Raw genomic sequence first — 14,378 nt, 5'->3', positions numbered from 1 at the left:
CATGGGCCAGCACTGGTGACCTGGCTCTGCCCACCACGAGAGACTCAGAAGCGCGACACTGCCATGTGCCTGGGAGACAGAAAGCCAGGGCTCCTTGGTGGACAGTGCCACGCAGCAACCACACTAAGTGACCACGCTTACTGAGCACCTACTCGGTGCTGAGCACTCTTTAGGCACTTTCTGTTTGGAGTTCATCTGCTCCTCACAGGAGACCTACAAGAGAGATGTACAGTCATGTCCACTTTGCAGAAAACCAAAGCCAAAGGGCTGGTCACTAAGGTCCCAGCCGCTCAACAGAAGGACTGCAGGACCTGAGGCCGCCCTTGCAAGCCCTGCGGCATGCCGGGCCGTGGGGCTGGCTGTCACTCCCCCAGTCTCCGTCAGGAAATGCCGTTGCCTGGAACCCCTTGTCTTAGGAGGCTGGATGCAGAAGCCGCCAAAGCTCTCTCAGTCTCGCTGGGGGTGGGGGACAGACTCTAAAAGAGAAAATCTTCACACTCTCATTAGTCGTATCAACAGCCCCGAACACTGCAATGGCTACTGCGTGGCAGGCACTGTGCTAGGGACCGAACCAGTGTCATTTCGCTTGACCCTGTGAAGGTCAGGAAATCGAAAACCCCTCTGTGACACTATGAGACACCTTCTCAGGCACTGCCTCTCAAGGATTTCGTCTAAAATTCCTAGCCGGAGTGAAGATTTGCTCACAAACCCCAAGCGCCCCAAGAAGGTTTAGAAGTCTTTAAAGTGCCAGCTGCCCCAACTGGACTTTGGACACAAACGCGACTTCCCTCAGCTCCAGTTCGCTTGTGTGTGAAACGTATGTGTCAGCATGACTTACTCCAAGAAGCTGCTCCTCAGAGGCCAGGGTTTTACTCAGAGACTTCCCGTGATGGTTCAAGCTGGCGCGGGACTACACTCCCCTCCTCCAAGCAGAGAGTACTAGCTAAAATTCCCCCCCAAATGTTTTTAATACACCGCTGGAGTCAACAGCAAGACGGGGCCAGACAGAGGGCAAACTTTAAGTGATGCTGATGAACATAACTTAAAGCTGAGCCAAACAACTCACAGAGCTACCAGCAATCACAAAGGTCTTAGGGACCCGGGTTAAGGCAACAGGAGACGAAGGCTTAGGTCCCAGCAAGGGTGGGAAATGGAGCCGAACTTCCCAGATAAAATCAGGAATGGTGAAGGGATACCCTGCCAGCCTTAGAAGCAGCCGTAAGCTGCCCGTCCACACTGGAATAACCCTGAGGCACTCCCACGCCTAGAGAGTTACCCGAGAGGAAGGAAAGCGCACGGCCACCGGGAAGGCTCATTCTGAGGAGCCTCGAACAGCTCCAAACCGGAAATAGCCCCGCTGCCTATTAACAGACGGAGCGAACGGCCTGCTGTGCAGTCACACGGCGAATCCACACAGCTGTGAACCCTGCAACACGCTGGGCCCACGGGGGAGCGGGGTACTGCCCGAACACCCCTCGGAGTGTGGAACTGGCTTTGGAATTGGGCGATGAAAACTTCTGAGACGCCCAAGAGGAAAGCCTAGCGGAGGCTGCTGGTGGCCTCGAGAGAAGAGGGCCTGGTGCCGAAGACCTGCGCCTCGGCGGTCGTGCACGGACCGGCAGGGGACACACGGGCAGTAAAGGCACTTCCGGGGGCGCCCAGAAGGAAACGAGGGAAAAAGGCGGAAACGTCAGCTAGGCAGGTCCTGCAGGCCTACGGGGGAGGACCCATGTGGATTGCGGAAGACAATGACATTCGGACACTCACTGCAGGAGAGCGGACCCCGGGGAGAAAGCCACGGTGTGCCTCAGAAGGGACAAAGGTCAGAGTATCCAGTCACACGGGGGCTCTTCAAAGAGGTTAGGTGTGTGCCATCTCCAGACGCGCAATTGCTCAAAGCCTCTTTGCTAATGACACACCTGGGAGACCAACGTGGTTTTAGAGTCTGTTGCAGGAGCAGAGACGCTAACCGCTTGGACCGAAAGGGACCATTATATATCCTTCAAGTGAAGTTGTGTGTGAAGTTAAGTCTTGAGACAGGAAGAGTCTACCTGAACTCCCCAGATAGCTCCGATACAATCACGAGGGTGCGTGTCAGAGGGGAGGAGGCTGTGAGAGCTGGGGAGAAGACCGGAATTCCACAGGCAGGAAACAGGCTGACAAGCTAAGCGTGAAAAAGGAAGGGCGGCTCTTCGGGCGGAGCCCCGGGCCCCGGGCCCCGGGCGTAACTCCCAGGCCCTGAAACCTACCTGCGGTTGCTCCTCTGGATCTCAGAATGGCTTGGGACCCACATTCCTTTTCGCTCCCATCTTCTCCCTTCTTGAAGGGGAACGTCTGTAACTATTATCCTGTGCCTACCACGCAGATGGAAAGGAATTCTGCCTCTGGATGAACAGTACAGAGCCTCACTCAGAGCTCACTTATGTCACTTAGACGGGAGGTCTGGCACCGTGAGGTGATTGGGATTTAAATGCGATTTTGGATGTCAGGAGGGACCAGTGTGTTTTGCACATTGGACGATGTGATTCTTCGGGAGCCAGTGTGTGGGTTGTGGTGGACAGGATATATAATGGCCCCTTGAAGAGGTTCGAATCCCCAGAACCTTACATAGACAAGGGGGCTTTGCAGGTGTGTGAAGTTAAGTCTTGAGACAGGAAGAGTCTACCTGAACTCCCCAGATAGCTCCGATACAATCACGAGGGTGCGTGTCAGAGGGGAGGAGGCTGTGAGAGCTGGGGAGAAGACCGGGCGATACTGGAGGCAGAGACCGCAGGGATGCAGACCTAGCCCGGGAAGGCCAGCAGCCTCGACGCCGGAAGAGGCAAGGAACGGCTCTCTGCCGGAGCCTCCGAAAGGAACCACCCCATCGACACCGAGGTTTTAAGCCTGTGAGACTCATCTCAGACTTGGCACCTCCAGAAATGTAAGACAATACATTTTTGTAGTATTTAATGCCACGAACTGCACACTTAAAAAATGGTCAAGGTGGTAGATTTTATGTTATGTGTGTTTTACCGTAATTTAAAAACCAGCAAAAAACTTCCTTACAAACAAAACTGGTTCAGATGGCTTCACTGTGAATTCTACTGAAGTTCTAAAAAAGTAATAGCAATCTTACACAAGTACGGCTTCTTCCAGAAATGTAATGTTGGTTTCATTATTTGAAAAATCAGTGTCACTCACTGTGTTAACAGAAGAACCATACGACCATCTCATATGCAGGAAATGTAAAATGCAGGAAAAAATAATACTAACAATGCAAAACAAAATGCAGAGAGATTTGACAAATTTCAACACCCATTCAAGATTATACCTCTCTGCAAACTAAGACTATAAGGAGTTTTCTTCAGTCTGATAAAGAGCACCTGTTAAAGCTGACTTTGCACATAATAGTGAAAGACTTTACATTTCCCCTAAGTGAGCAATGAGGCAAGATGTTCACTCTCTTCCACTCAGCGTTGACTGGCGGTCGTGGCCCGTGGAATAGGCAAGAAGAGAAAAGGCATGTAGATGAGACAGGAAGGTGTATATAGAAGAATATAGAAAATTCTCAGAAATCTAAAACACAAAACAAACACTCAACTAAACTTAGAATAAGTGGACTTACCAAGGTTGCAGGATTCAAGACCGATATCAAAAACCAATTGTATTTTCATGTAGCAGCAACAAACAAATGGAAAATGAAATTCAAAAACAAAATCATGTCCCCAATTTGTCCAAACTCATGGAATGTACATTAAGAGTGAACCCTAAGGTAAACTGCGGGCTTTGGGGGACGATGAGAGGTTAATGTAGTGCGCCCTTGACGACAGGTGCGCCCTCCTGGAGAGCGAAGCTGACCAAATGGGGAAGCTGTGTCTGCGCGGGTGCAGGAAGATTGGGAAAACTCCATCCTCCCCTTCCTAATTTTGTCGGGAACATTAAACTGCACTTAAAAAAAAAAAAAGGGTCTTAAAAAAACCCCCTATTTCCCCAACTCTTTTTGTCAGAAGAAAATTACCTTGGTAACAAAATCAGGCAAATACATTACAAGAAAACTACAGATAACAGTCCTCGCTAACACAGACACAAAACCCCTAACAACACATATGCAAATCCAGTCCAGCGAGACATATGGACAGATAAAACAGGGCGATGTGGAATCCAGTGTGAATGCTGCAGACCCCATCAAGGTGACTCACCACTGCGTTAGTTTCCAAGGGCCGCATATCAAAGCAGCACTGGGTGGCTTAAAACAACAGAAATGCATCGTCAGGCTTCCGCAGGCTGTGGGTCTGAAATAACGGGGCTGGCGGGCCACCGCCCCCGGAGCTCACTCAATCTGGAGAAGCCTTCTGTGAGCTCCTGGGGCTTGTTGGCAGCCCGTGGTGTTCCCAGGCCTACAGACACACTGCTCCAGTACCTGCCTCTGTCGTCACAGGGCTGTCTTCTCCCTGTGTGTCCCCATCTTCACAAGGCAATTTTTCTTATGAGGACACCAGTGATTGGATTAGGGCCCACCTAACGACCTGATCATGACTTGATTATATCTGCAAAGACCCATTTCCACATAAGGTCGCATTCCTAGGTACTGAGGGCTAGGACTTCAACCTATCTTTTGTGGGGACACAGTTCAACCCATAACACCATATTGATAGAACACAAGAGAAAATTCTGTAAGATCATTTCAATAGATGCATAAAAAGTGTTTGAAGAATTCAGCATCCATTCATGAGCTAGGCGTCTGGGCCACGATGATCAAACATTGAATGCTTGGGAAGAAGGCCAGCACGGTGCTCAGTCATTGCTTGTGCTCATCATCGCACTGGAGGCCTGGCCGAGACCCGGGGAAGCAAGAAACAGGGCAAAATGCACACAGACAGGAGAGGAAAGCCATTGGAGAAAAATATATTAAATACTATAAAATCCTGAAAGACTATTAAAACTGGTAAATAAATTTAGCAAGGTTGAAAAGATAACATCAAATCTAAATATCTATTCTATTTCTGTGTACTAACAATGTACAATTAGAAGAACTTTAAAAAAATACCGAAAGTATAAAAAAGGAGATATTTAGGGATAATTTTTAAAAGCTGTGGGTAAAACTCTTACACTGAAAATTACAAAACATTGTTGAGAATAATTAAAGAAGACAAAAATATTCATACTAACATATTGTTAGGATGTCAATTCTTCCTAAATTAATCTGCAGCCTCAATGAAGTTCTCATTATAATGCTAGCATGCTTTTTTCCTAGAATGGTATATGCTAATTATAAAATTTATACGGAACAGCAAAGTATTTAGCATAATCAACATGATCTTAAAAAAGAACAAAGTTTGAGGACGCTCACTACCTGATTTCAAGGTATTTATAAAGCTGAAGTAATCTGGACGATGTGGTATTCATACGGAAACACGAACAGGTCAATGGAACAGAGCAGAGAGCCCGAAAATTAACCCGCTCATATGTGGTCACTTGACTTTCAGGAAAGCTGCCAAGGTAACCCAGTGAAGGAAAGGACAGTCTCTTAAACTAATTTTATTGAACGATGGACTGTCCATTTGGAAAAATAAATGAACCTCATCTCTTCTCTCATGGTGTAGACAAAAACTAACTCAAAACAGATCATGGATCTAAATGTAAAACTTAAATTCAGGTTCTAGTGAAAAAAAAGAAGAAAAACCTTGGGATAGGCACAGTCTTCTCAGAAGGGCACAAAAAGCAAAAGCCCAAGAGGGGGGGCGGGGAAAACCATTGGATTTCAGAGAAACTTCAAAACTTCTGGGTTTCCAAAGACCCCAAAGAGAAAATTACAATGCAAGCCACAGACTATGAGAAAAATCTATGTCAGACATACACCTAACGAAAGACACACATCCAGAAGACAACCCAATAAAAAACTGGACCAAAGACTTAAACGAAACTTCACAAAAGACATACAAATCACCAATCAGCACTTGAAAAATGTGTTTAATGCCACATTGGGAAAATGCAAATGAAAACCTCAGTGAGCTACCACTCCATACTGACCAGAATCATTCAAACTAAGGACGACAAAACCAAACGTTGAAGAGGACGTGAGCCCACCGGAATCCTCACGTGCTGTCGGTAGGAACGCTAAATGGCCCATTGATTCGGGAGGACGTTGGCGGCGTCTATTGAAGGTAAACATACCCTTCACCTATGAACCAGCAATTCTATTCTTATGTATTTGACACCCAAGAGAAAACATAGTCACACAAAAAGATTTGTACAAGTATGTCCACAGCAACTTCATTTACAGTCACCAGAGACTGGAGACAACTCGGGTGTTCGTTAGGAGCAAAACAGATAAGCAAGTTGTCATGTAGTCATACAACGAACACGACTCAGCAACAAAAAGGAACAAACTGCTCAGACACGCAGCAACATGAACGAATCTCCAAAACACTGCTGAGTTGAAGAAGCCAGAGACAGAGTAAACCTATTTTGCCATTTATCTAAAATTCTAGAACAGGCACAACTATATGATGATCCAGAAAAAGGAAAGCTAAAGTGTAGCAAAACAAATCAGGATGGCGGTCACATGGGGGAACTCTGTGGCCTGAGTGAGAGATGAGCTGTCAGTTACACTAGCATACCCGTTTGTCAAAGCGCTTGATCTCTGATACTTAAGATAGGTGCCCTTAAGTAAACTGCACCTCAATAAAAAGTACCAATAAACTGCTAACCAAAAATCTCCTACGTATGTGGAAATGTGAAATAGTTCATAATGAAATACAATGTGGAATTGACAATGAAAGTACTGCTTATCAGAACTCGAGAAACAGACGAAGCAATGTTCAAAGAGAAATATATACTCATATGCACACATGAGAAAACATGAAAGGTTGAAAATTAATTAGCTAAGGGATCATCTCTAGATGTCAGGAAAATAAACCCCTTTATTACTTAAAAAATTAAGATTTTGCATTTGCTTCTCCTAGGTACTTGGTACCAGTCTGAGACCACTTTGCTTTTGAAGCTCATGGTTTTGGGGACTCCCAGTTTGGGCTACAGATCTATGTGAGGGCTGGCTGATGGTTACAGCTTCTTAAAAATAAGCTCCCCGCTCCCTAGGTCTATCCTGTATCAGGTCGACATCCCTTACAATCCCTATTGTGGTCAGGAAGTGCAGGTTTAACATCGCTTCCTCCTCCCCTGAGGGGAGATATATATTAGGAACACGTAGCCTTTGGTGGTCCCACTTCAAAAGGACAATACATTTTCTATTATGCTCCCTACGCCTTGGAGACCCTGGTCTTTAACTTCTCCATGTATGGCGAGGCTATTAGCTGAAGTCCAAGTTCACCCAGGTTGGTAGAGGCCCTTGGTATTCTTCCCGCTTTCCCTCGGATTTTAATTCTTTATGTAGAGTAACTGTAGTTCTTTATTTATAGTGATTTTTATTTTCTTGTCAGCTCTTCAATGATTTGAATAAGGTGGGTTTTACATTTTATCCAGCATTTTAGTTGTTTTCAGCATAAGAGTTAATGCAAATAACCCATCTAGCCACGTTCTCAAACCAGGGAGTCACGCAGAACACACACGATAAAGAAAAATATTGACAATTTAAGTGCCAGCATGACAAGCTTGTATGATGAAAGACATCATGACAAGTGAAAAGATAAGCCACAGACTGGAAGAATGTACTTTAACACATATAATGGGTTTCAAGGTTATAATCTGGAATTTATAAAGAACTCATCCACGTCCATGTGAAAAAGAGGAACCACCCAAAAGAAGCAGAGGCTGTGTATGCGTAATTCACTGAGAAGGACATCTGAGAGGCCAATAAACACATGCAGGACGTTCGACCTTAGTTAGGTGTAGTGGATGCTTACTATTCTTCTTCGACCATTCGGAATCTAAACCTTTCTTTCTACGTTTGAAGAATTCCCCTCCTCCAAGAAAGTCTCTTCCCATGTAGAAGGTGAAATGTCAGCAGCACCCAGCCAGGTTCACATGGGAAGGGACCTGGGGTCAGGGAACGGAAGGCCTCCGCGATGGTGACAACTCACGGCTGTGGCAGTACCTGCTCCCCACATGTAGAGGCAGAGGCTGTGGGCCTCCACCAACATCCAGGGGCTACTGACCGTGGTGACGGGTGTGAGCTGATCCCTGGGACTTGGCGATGGGACAGATGTCTTCTGGCCAGTTCTTGGCATGAGCTGCAAATTTCTGTCTGCTTCGCTCTGAGCCTGGGTTCCCAGCTCTGCTGGAGATTCCATTGCTTTTAATAATTTCCTCTGCTGCTTAAATCAGACATCTGCTGACATCAAGGAAATGCAAACACAAACAAGAGATAGGCACACACGGTGAGGAGAAACAGAAATATTCCTAGGCTGCTAGAGGGAGTGAAAGTGGGTTTTGATTCTCTGGAGGACAATTTGTTAATATCGAAGAGAATTGGAAGGCAGACATCCTACGACCAGAAATTCCACTTCTGGTCATATTCTCTACAGCTCACGGAGACAAATACAAGACTGCATTGTAGTACTGTTCATAATCTCCAAACCCCGAGCCAACCCATTGTGATGTCAATGTGGGATGAGAAATAAATCGCAGGGTATTAATACAATGGGTGAGCGGAATGCCATGTACCGAGATGGGCAGACCTCGAGGACATCGTTCGGGGGAGGGCACCGTGGGAAGCTGGGCATAACATCCTACTTACGTCCATCACCACAAAACACGGATGAGCTCAGGAAAACTGATGAAGCTGAGTGCGGTCTGCGGGTCCCACCGACGTCAGCATCCTGGTTGCAACGTTACACAACAGCTCTGCGTCATTCAAGGAACCTGACCAAAGAGGATTATTTCTTACAACTGCCTGTGCGACTACAATTAAATCATTAAAAATTTCATTTAAAAATGCCAAACAGGCCCCTTGAGCCCTTGAGCCTTTTGAGTCACCCTTCTCTTCCTCGGCTGCTTTCATGTCTAGAAGTGTCCTGTTGCTTTATTTTCCCTTCGAATAAAGCTATTCTTTTTCTGCTGTAAACAAACAAAGTAAAAATCAAAATGCCCAAACAATGTCTATGTTACTTATGGACACATGATGGCTTCTTCTGAGGAGCAGGGAGGAAATGGAATTTAGGGGAGAGGAAGGGGCCTTCGGATCCTTTTTTTTTTTTCATTAGAAAGTCTGAGGCAGGTGTGGTAAAATGTAAATATTTAAAAACCTGGATGTAGGTCAGTGGGTGCTTGCATCTACTCTTTACTTTGCTTCGGGTTAAAGCCCCAGAAAGATAAAACGAGGGCAGACTCTAAGCACAGCGGTGAGTGGCCGGAGCAGGTGCAGGAGCCGCCCAACCCGCCACGACGGTCCCCGAGGCCATCGGCAGTAGCGCAGCTCCACAAGGTCCGTTTTGTTAAGCGCGGCGCGTCCCCTCCCCTCCTGCTGCCGGGACCTGGGCACAACTGTGCTCCCCAGGCCTTGCCGTCTTCACCAAGGGCGCGGTGGCCGCCCGGGACCGAGCCCTGGGAGGCCCGAGGCGGAGGCCTCCCAGTGCACGGACCCCGCGAGCTTCTTTCATGCAGTGGCACTGACGCGTGGCATCGAGGACACACACAGGCTCGAGGAGAGAGCTTGCCCCGGGCCCCTGACCACGCCCGCATCCGAGGGACCGTGGGCGGGCTCAGTCACTGGGGAGGCGGCTGCAGGACTTGGATTGCATCTGACCCTCGGAGTCCATCCACCGCCTTCCCTTGCTCCCTGCTCGCCGGCTCAGCGACAGGCTCGTGCAGACAGGAGCTCCCGAGAAGTGACCGGGCCCAGGCTCTGGGCGCCCCTGCCTGGGGAACGTCGGGGACGAGCCAGCTTCGCACTGACGAGGGGCCGCAGCGCCTCCTGGCGGCCAGGCCGGCGCCGTCTCCGCACGTGCCGTTCCTAACAGGTTCCCAACAAGTTCCCGAGCCCCTGAGGGCAATGTACCCAAGACAGCGCACAGCCCTGTCACCAAGAGCTCAAGGTCACCCAGCCGCCGGCAAGAAGACGACCACCACAAATAATGACTTTCAATTATTACTTTTTTCTTTTTAAAATACTATGGTAAAGTATACACAAGATAAAATTTACCGTAAGTGGCTTTAAGCACATTCACACTGTTGTGCAGCTGTCACCACCACCATCTCTGCAACTTACCATCCTCCCAGACCCAGAGTGTCCCCATTAAACGCTAACCTAACCCTCTCACCTACTTCCTGTCTCTGAATTTTACTCGGGGTCCTCCTAGGAGCAGAATCACACAGGCTTTGTTCTTTTGTGTCTGGTCATTTCACTCTGCATAAAGACCCCAAGGTCCATCCATGCTGTAGCAGGTGTGAGAATTCCCTTCCTTTCCAAGGCTGAATAATATCCCATTGTGTATGGGCCCCACTGTGTTCATCCATTCATCCATCAGTGGACACTTGCGTTGCTTCAGCCTTCTGGTTTTTGTGAATAATGTTATGAATATGGATGTGTAAATATCTGAGTCTCAATAATTTTTAATGAACTTTTTATTTTGGAATGATTTCAAATTTACAAAAATGTTGCAAAGGTAGTTCAGAGATTTCTCATAAACCTAATGTTAACATCTTACATGGCCATGGCACATTTGTCACAACTAAGAAATTAACATTAGTGCATTACTAGTAACTAAACTCCAAACATTAGATTTCACCCATGTTTCCATTGACGCCCTATTTCTGTTCCAGGATACAACCGAGAGTACCGCATTGTATTTACTCAATGATTTTTTAGAACGGAAATTAAAAATATTACATAAAAATGTGGAAAAGATATTGATAGTATTAAGTGAAAAGAAGTAAATTATGAAACTATTTGTGTAGACTGTGTCATAACCATCCTGTGAGGCAGAACAGAGCACAATCGCCACCGTTTTACAGGTGCAGCAGGCGAAGCTGACACCCCCCACCCAGGTCCCCGGTGCATCCCAGTCGCACTTTCTCAGAAAACTGTTCCCAGCCCACACCCAAGCCCTCCTGGCAACCTTAAGCCAGAGCTGGCCACTATGGGCACAGTCTGGCCGCTGCCTCCCCGTGCCATTCATGCTCCAAGCTCCAGGGACCAGAGGAAGCTAGAGCTCAGCTCGACTCCCTCCCCTGCCCCCGACACCATCCCCAAGAGCACACCCTCATTAATCACCTGCACAAAGACCCCCATCCCAGCTGCTTCTGGGAAGCTGGCCTAAGACAGTCAAGGATGTGAAGGAACCGGCTCAGCGACACACGGTCAGCAACATAGCTGGTCAGCTTTAGGGTTCTAAACTCTTGTAAATGTCTAGTACTGACCTACAGCCTCTTAACAGTGATGTCATTTTAAGAATTGCAAATGTATGCAGTGACATCATTAGCTTTCTTCTGAAGTCACTACGGGAATAAGCTGACCTGCTGACACAACTACTTTGGAAATAATCCGACATTATTTTACTGGAGATGCCCCTCCCTGGAAGCAGCCATTCCAGCCCTGGTGTGCGTATGCTTCAGACACCTGCACGTGTGAGTGAACGCTCCTCACAGCGCCGTTTGCAACACCAAAAAACTGAAACCACCCACATTTCCACCAGAGAATGAATCAAGACACTAGGGTGCAGTCTACAACGAAATGCTATTTGGCAGTGAAAATGTGAGCTGTAGCTTTGTACTTGAAAATGAATCTCATAAACATGATGAAAAAAGTGCAAATTTCAGAATAATACATATAAATAAAGTTCATGAAAATACATTATGGTGTTTGGTGATATGTGTTGTTATATATTTTCTTATATGTGTACGTATATACACTAAATGTAAATTTTCACTGTACATTTTTATTGTGCCTTTGATTTTTATAGATTTATTTTACTATATATAGTATTTCATACCATGTACCACATGTAATTTATATTATACACAAATTTATTATAATATAGACATTTAACCTAGTTTCACCTATATACATTTACTCTATATTTACCCATACATATTCAACTATATGTTTATATATTTAATACTGGTATTTTATGCATGTGGTATTGTTTTATATTTTAAATGCTCTAACACATATGTAAAATGTCATATAATTTTCTTACTTATGTATAAAAACCTATATGTAGGTTAAATGCTGTATATGCAGCAAAACACAAATCCATAGAGTTATAAAGACAAAGGTGTGACACACATGAAATGCATCGCCATCCCTGACAGCTCCACGTCTGAGAACCCGAGTCGCAGGTGTCCGGAGCCCAAGGGCCTGCGGCGCTGCGAGGATCGGGGACCGGGAACCCAGGACCAGGGCGTTGCGAGCGGCCTGTGCAAAGAGCCACGGGGGCGCGCTGCAGGCCGGACTCCCACAGAAGCGGTCTCGCTGGGCGGGGGGCCTGGGAAGTAAGCCCCTGAGGTCTGAAGAGTGTGTGCGGGGGACACCCACTTTCCTCTCCGGGCTGTGCCTCAAGGGTACTCCAGTCACAGGGCTGTGCGGAGGCAGTGTAGGCAGCTAACGCCGAGACCCATGGTCTGGCCAGAGCACCAGGACAGAGGCCTGTGTGGGTCTCGGAGTGTGGAGAGGGCCCTAGAAAGGAGCGAGCTGGTGAGTGATGCCCTGATTCTGGACACGAATCCACGCCGGGCCTGGGCTCCCGGCTCGTCTGCACACCACGCGGCCCAGGCCCAAATCAGCACCGCCAAGCCTGAAAGCACAAGGGACACTGAGACAACCGTCCTCCGAGGCCAAGCAGGATGTGCAGTCTGAATCAGGGCCTCCATCCCATGGCGGTGGCCCGCGAAAACAGCCAAAAATTCAGTATGTTCCAGAGGACTCCGACAGGACCCAGGCCTAAATCATACAATACCCCAAATGCCCAGGATACAAGCTAAAATTACCCAACACACGAAGAATCAGGGAAACTGAGCAATACTCAAAAGACAGCCCACAGATGTAACCCAGGTAACCCAGCTGTTGGAATGATCAGACTTCGAAGCAGCTTAGACTAAGCTCTGCCACACAAAAACACATGGACTCGAAATGAATGCGAAGAGAAATGTTTCCTACAGAGAGAGACATAAAAAAAGTTAAAAGGACCAAATGGAAATTTTAGGATTGAAAAAATTCTACATTGCCCGAAATAAAAACTTCCCTAAGGGGGACTAATACCAGAATGAAGATAATAAGAGAGAATACGCGAACTTAAAGACAGGTCAGTAAAGTAATGAACAGGGGAAAAAATATTGAAAAAAATGAGCAATGCTTAGGTATCCGTGGACAACACGGACAGTTCTCACATGGGTCACAGGAGCCCCAGCGGGGACGAGAAAAAGAGGGATGCGGAAAAATGTGCTTGCAGAAATAATAGTTGAAAATTTCCCAAGAAGCTCAGTGGACACCAAACAGGATAACATAAAAAAATTTTAAAGCCACGCCTTTACACATCAGACTCAAAGTGCTGAAAACCAAAGATAAAGAAAACATCCTGAAAGAAGCTAGAGAAAAATGATAAATTACATGCAAGGTTAACAATCTGAATTATACAGACTTCTCGTCAGAAATTAAAGAGGCCAGAAACAACGGGACATCTTGACAGTGCTGGGGGGAAGGCTGTCAACCCAGAATCCTACATCTAGAAAAATACCTTTGACGAGTGAAAATAAAGATATCGCAGAGGGAAAACTAAGAGAACTCATCAATATCAGACCTGCTGAAAAATGGTACAAGTTCTTTGGGCTGAAGGAAAATGATGCCAGAGAGAAACCTGGAAATTCAACAATGACTTGCGACAGAAACAGTGCTTATATGGGAGACGCTTTCTCTCCTCTCAAATTCTTTAAAATACATATGTCTGTTAGAAGCAAAACTGGTCACATTGTCGTGGGGGTTTTCGACGTATGTAGATGGAATATATGTGATACAGAGACCTGAGAGGTTGTAAGGTTCCTACGTTTTACATAAAGTTGTAAAATATTTGCTTTAAGCAGAATGTAAAATGTTAGTAATATACATCATACTCTAAAGCAAGCACACACTAAAAAATAAAACATAGAATCAAAACACCAATCATTAAATTAAAATGGAATACCAAAAAATATTCAAATAACCCAAAAGGAGGCAGAAGAGGGGGGAGGAACAAAATACAAAGGGACAAGCAGGAAACGACAATATCATACTTAACCCCATCATGTCAATAATTACATTATTATAATAATTACATAAATGTAAACGGTCTAAATATACCATTTAAAAGTCAGTTTCTTATACCAGATAAAAACAAATAAAGGAACAAAACACAAGACCCAACTATTTTGTCTTAAAAAACCTCACTCTAAGTACATGGGTAGATTAGAAGTGAAAAGATGGGGAAAAGTACTTAACATGCAAACACTAATCAAAAGCAGCGAGA

The 14,378-nt window shown here is 46.1% G+C and overlaps 1 long non-coding RNA gene across 3 annotated transcripts; it reads right to left on the bottom strand.

Annotated features, from left to right (window-relative positions):
- Positions 1–7,372: 7,372 nt before the first annotated feature.
- Positions 7,373–10,435, bottom strand: LOC105304454. Of its 3 annotated transcripts, none has more exons than XR_002776882.1 (3): positions 9,186–10,435; positions 8,678–8,802; positions 7,373–8,269 (listed from the first exon to the last, which is right to left on the bottom strand). It is a non-coding gene; the product is annotated as an uncharacterized LOC105304454 (long non-coding RNA). The 3 variants fall into 3 exon arrangements; XR_002776881.1 differs by having other exon boundaries at positions 10,204–10,435; XR_002776883.1 differs by lacking the exon at positions 9,186–10,435 and adding an exon at positions 8,917–9,171.
- Between the last annotated feature and the right edge of the window lie 3,943 nt (positions 10,436–14,378).

The sequence above is a fragment of the Pteropus vampyrus genome, unplaced genomic scaffold, assembly GCF_000151845.1.
Source record: "Pteropus vampyrus isolate Shadow unplaced genomic scaffold, Pvam_2.0 Scaffold343, whole genome shotgun sequence".
NCBI lineage: Eukaryota > Metazoa > Chordata > Mammalia > Chiroptera > Pteropodidae > Pteropus > Pteropus vampyrus.
Note: the sequence above shows the minus strand (reverse complement) of the source record. Positions and strands in the feature narration are given on the sequence as shown.